Source organism: Vulpes lagopus, chromosome 24, assembly GCF_018345385.1.
Source record: "Vulpes lagopus strain Blue_001 chromosome 24, ASM1834538v1, whole genome shotgun sequence".
NCBI lineage: Eukaryota > Metazoa > Chordata > Mammalia > Carnivora > Canidae > Vulpes > Vulpes lagopus.
Genome location: NC_054847.1, coordinates 39,432,315 through 39,437,830, shown reverse-complemented (window position 1 = coordinate 39,437,830; position 5,516 = coordinate 39,432,315). Strand labels below are relative to the sequence as shown.

Sequence of the window (5,516 nt, the reverse complement as noted above, 5' to 3'; positions counted from 1 at the left end):
GAGGCAGAAAGGCCTGGGGGTTGAAGGTGGGGAGAGAGAAGAAGGGTGGTGTGGTGGGTCAAAGCCGTATCTTCTGGAATCTGGTTTCCTGGATTTAAATCCCAACTCTGCCACTTAAGAACCAGTTGCTTTCTCTCTCTGTGTCCCAGTTTCCTCACCTGTAGGTTGGAACAATAGTAACTGCTACAGTTTAGCACTGTCATGAGGATTAAACAAGTTAATATTTGCAAGAGCCTTGGTACAGTGCCTGGCAGATAATACACATGTATAAAGTGTTGCTTTTCATTATTATTCATTAAACAGATATTGACTACTCGCCGCATGGCCAAAACTGTACCGAGTGCTGGCGTTGTAACGTGATGAAGTCACAGGGACAGAAGTCATATGCAATGTGCGTAAGTTACTGGGGGAATGCAGAATCCAGGCTCCAGTGGGCGCTGGGATCGCCTTACCACCAGCACCCAGTTCCACATAACCTTGACAAGAGGAGCTGTGTTCCCGTTGCCCCACGTATTGGAACGAGGGAAAAGCACCCAGGTGCGTGGGCAAGCACTGCCTGCTGACAGCCCTGCTCACACATTCAGAAAGGGAGAATGTGAACTAAGGTAGCGTTCAGCGGCAGGCTTTTATAAGAACTGGAATGTGCGTGGCTTGGCCAATGGAAATAATGATCTTTTTGCCTGAAACCATAAGCTTCTTTGTCCTTCTTCTTTGTCATGGATTTGTTTAGTCTTCAGAATGGCATTTAGGGACACGTGTAGTATTTCTAAGAGAAGAGAAGTAATTACTGGACCAAAAAGACGTGCGACTTCCATATAAGCCAAAGTGTAGTGTAGTTGGAAGTGAGATACTCTGCTTTTTGCCTGTTGTGTTTGTTTGGGTACTTATTTACTCATTTATTTTTAATGGCAGAGATATATATATGAAAGTTGTCTCCTAAGCAAAAAATAAACAAAAGCCCACTCTCAGACATTTGTGCTCATAACAGAATTTTTGGTCTGTGAATTAGGTCCTGAGAGATTAAAGACAGCTGGTGCATACCACAGCAGCCGAGAAGGAGCGCATTTCTGGGTAAGTGTGTTGAATGAAATCTAAACAATGCTAACTGGTCACAGACACTAATTAAGGAGCATGCCAGTAGCTGTAGGCCGCTCCAAATGAAACACTATCTTTTCTTCCCTCTGTTGACATAGAGATACAAATAAGGTTCTGGAAAGATTGAAAAGAAGAGTGTGGGCACTGTAATCTTGTCTTCCCGGTAAATTTGCCAGAATCAGATAACACTAAGAAGGAACTGGTTCGACGCCACCAAGAGACATTGTTAAATGAGGGCTACATTGTTTTTTCCTTAAGAAAAAAAAAGTCAAGAAGCTCAAATCCCTTAAATCCTCAATTCTCTACCATATAATTTTGTATTAATTGGAAAGCAAATAGTTCCACTGAGAATTGTTTGCCATGTTTTATGTAGTTTCAAGGATGACTGTTTATTAAAAAGGACACTTTAAAAAAATCTAATGACTTTATAAGGTAGGCAAAAGAATTTAAGGAAAATAAAGTTTTAAAAGATATTATCCATTTGCAAAACACTGTACGCAAATTCCTCATTTCAGAAAGTCTAGGGGTGTCCTTGAAGGCCGAGGAGAGAGTAGTTCTTCTGGTCAGTTGGGGAAAAGCATTTTGGCCTCTTTATGGTATTTTTGACTTATCAGGACCCCCTGGGAGAGACTGGTGAGTCAGGAAAGCAGAATAAGCCAAGATGGAGCAGAGACAACTGAAATGAGTAAACCATCTTCAACTCCAAGGAACTCTACTTTCAAGAAGACATTTCTGCTGCCCTCTGGGATTCTAAGAAGAGAACAAGACCTACTTGATACAAAACTATTTTAAATTAAAGGGATGAGAAAGGAGGATGATAAATATCTTTGCACCCAAAGCTATCTCCTTACCATGAAATAGGACCTTGGTTTTGGGGTGATGGTTAGGAAGTCAGTACTCAATCTAGGCTTCTGTCTACCTATCTCCTCAAATGGCAGAGTTTTCCCTTGTCAAGCTCTTCATGAATTCCATATTTTCCCTTTTGGAATGAAATTACAGTCATAATTTGAATGAATTCAAATTTATTTTGAATTTACTGTTAGAGGAGTCACTACACATCACACTTTAAAAGTTTTATATACATTATTTTGTTCAATCCTTATGACAACTCTACAAGATTATTCTCATTTTTGTAGGTTAGAAAATCGAGACACTGAGAGATTCAATATACCTACCAAAGCCAAAAGATGCATACGTGGTAAAGTCAGAATTAAAACTGTATGATCTTGAAGAAGACCAAAGTTGGAATCTTCCTAAGGGTTCCAGGAAATCCATAAAGTTGCATGGCAGGAGTAGAGAGGCCCATTCAGCCTGAGACCTTGATCTATAGATCAGGGATGGAAAATAGCTTCAGTGGGTGTGGGTGAGGTGAAGCTCAAGTCCAAGCCTATCTAGGAATATTCATTGACTATGTATTCATTACAGGTATAATGAGCATGTTTAATATTTAACATATGTGTTGCATAGAGTTTTACTGTCAATTAAATGCAATTTATCCTGTACCATATTTAAAATCATCCAAGGAGGCTAAGGGAAGTGTGCATATTGGACAAGGAGGAGGGGTGGGAGGTAAATACTCTATTTGGAATACAGCTAGCTATATCACTTAGGGTTTAAATTTCTATGGTATTTACAACTGACAGAAAATCCAAGTAACATGGGTTTAACCAGGATAAGAATATATTTTTCTTTTATCTACATAAAAAGGGCTAGCAGAGCAGCCTCAGGGACTCAGGCACCTTCTCTCTTGATGTTCCACTATTCTCAGTCTGTGATTTCCAACTTATAGCACAAGATGGCTGCTTGAACTCCAGCCATCATATCAATAATCCATTCTGCAAGAAGGAGGAGAAAATGGAACTGGTATGCAGCAAATCTGCTTATATGACATTGGCCAGAACTTAACATTTGTGACTATGTTACACCACTATTATGACAAAGGAAACCAAATGAAAGTGTTAATACTAACGGATATTAACACACAATAAATTACTCTCTCCAAGTACCATTTTGTGTTTTCAAAAGGCTGCCTTCACTCCAGAATTTTACTTTTATGTAGACACCATACAAATAGGTAGCTGAATTTGGGGGGAGTTTTCTGTAAAGTATAAAGCAAATAAGAAAGGGACCCTGGCTTGAAATTTTGGACCATATCTCTAGTCACTTATTCCTAAAAAGGGTGTGTGTGGGGGGGAAGCGCTAAATAAAGGAAAGATTGGTTATCAGATAAATTGCAGGGTACATTGCTTTATTCCAACCCTGGGGTTTATAATTTAAAAAACTCCACACGGGTAGAGAAAAATAAATTCCATATTAAGTAGCAAAATCTACATCTTAATTAATGGAGGGTAGTCATATTTAGTAACATAGCAAAGAGCCTTTGAAGCACAAAATATTAAAGCCTTAAGTAAATTAAGCTAGTTAGTCAAGAGGCAAGATTTTATCAGTTAAGTTTATTTGTTTGTCTTAATTGCAAGTAACCGACACTGACTTGTGCCGACATAAGCAAGGAAAATTAAAAATAATTTGTTGGAAGATCATGGAGAGCTTACTGACTCTAAGAAGAAGTGAAAATTGGGCAGCATCGTATTTACAGAAAACTCCCCAACAATTCTTGGTCTCAGAAAAGACCTTGACCATGAAACATGCTGGGGAACCAGCTTTAACCACTTTTCAGTTTTGGGTCACTGCTCTCTAGATTCAAGTTCCCAGGAAGTCCGACTGGCTAAGCTGGAGTCTCGTGCTACCTCTGGGCCAGGAGAGGCTGTGACACTTTGATTGACAGAGCTACCAAGACTGGATGCAGGGGGAGGTGGGGTGGTTCTCACAGAAAAATGAGGCCACTCTTAGCAAGAGAAGAGGGGGGAACGCTGGCAGGCAGAAATAACAGATGGCCTGCTACCTACATGCGCACAGAGAGTAGCTCAACTTGAATCTCAAAGGATGAGAAAAAGCATAGAAACTTGGGTTAAAAAGTAGTAAGATCATGAGCGAGCCCGACTGGGTCGTGTAAATATTCCTTATTTAATTAAACAGAACCCTACAGCTGGAGAGTCAGGAAAATCCCTTTGGTCCCTCAGAGATGGAAAAAGGCAGGGGGAGAGTTGAAAAGACCAGGCCCAGAGAGAGAGAGAACAGTAATGACCCAAGGCCCATGCCATGGCCCGACTGGCTTGGCCTGCAAACCTGCAACACGGGCCAGTGCTCTCGTGTTTTCATGGAAGGTGCAAAGCTCTTGACTAACACAACGTGGTCAACAAATGAGGCCACCTGAACACACACCACTGCAGGGATTTGGTGACACATTGATGTGGGAACAGCATCACTAGGAGCCAGGCTTCACTGGAGCAGTTTGGCTGAGCTGATAAAAACCTGGGTCTTGAAGGCAAAGAATCTTGAAGTCAAATCTCACTTGTTGCAACTTGGGAAAGTTATTTAGGAGCTCAGTACACCCCCCCACCGCCGCCTCTGTAAATTGGGGCTTCCTACCTAATAGCACACGGGATCGTCTCAATTGCAGGTGAGACCGGCCAGCTGCCCACCCTGATCCCACCTGCTTCCCGCACTTTGTGGCTTGGCTGCAGCCCAGCTGCCACAGGTGCTCCGCAGGTACGATCCCTAGAAGAAGCCATCACCCAGGTGAGCAGCGTGGCCAGGGCTGGTTCATGCTGGGTCATCCGAAAGCATCAGCCTACCTCCTACCCCCCCACCCCCACCCCACCCCAGGCCTGCCTGACCAGCCTCAGGAAGTTTCTGCAGCTCAGCTTTGGGTGGTTTCCTATGCGGCTGTACAGGTGCCACCCCAAACTTCGCCAAGTCTCCCTGGGCCACAGTCAAGGTGTGCGCAGGCTGCATTCCTTCCCGGAGGTTCTAGGGGAGAACTTGTTTCTGGGCCTAGAAGCAGTTTCTGGAGGCTGGAGGCTCACTGGCGCACGGCCCCTCCCTCCACCTTCAAGTCCAACGCTGTCCAGACAAGTCCTTCCCAGTTGGGTCTCTCTGGTTCTCACCTGCCTCCCTCTTGGCATTTTAAAGACCCCTGATGATGACACTGGGCCCAACCCCCCAAACCAGGGTAATCTGCCCATTTGGAAGTCCGCTGATTAGGAACTTTAATCCTACTCTAATTTTAATCGTCCCTGCCTCATTAACTATCACATTGTCTGCTCCCTGGGACTGGGGCACAGACACCCTGGGGGGTCATGGTTCTACGTGGCCCCAAAAATAATATGCAATTCTCATTTTTTCTTAAATTCTGGAGACTCTTCCAATAAATTTTCTTTATTTTCCCTGTTTATGTTAATCCAAGTCGGTGGTGGGCCCCTCTGCCTATATTCTTCTTCTTCCAAGGTACGCCATGGCTCGCCCCCTTGTTCTCCTGTTTGTCACCGTGTACCTTCCTGATGGGATCTTCATGCTCACTC

At 43.3% G+C, this 5,516-nt stretch overlaps 1 long non-coding RNA gene across 1 annotated transcript; it reads left to right on the top strand.

Moving 5' to 3' along the window:
- Nucleotides 1–380: 380 nt before the first annotated feature.
- LOC121481910 lies at nucleotides 381–4,630 on the top strand. Its single transcript, XR_005985442.1, has 3 exons — nucleotides 381–537; nucleotides 1,010–1,071; nucleotides 4,616–4,630. It is a non-coding gene; the product is annotated as an uncharacterized LOC121481910 (long non-coding RNA).
- The last annotated feature ends 886 nt before the right edge of the window (nucleotides 4,631–5,516 follow it).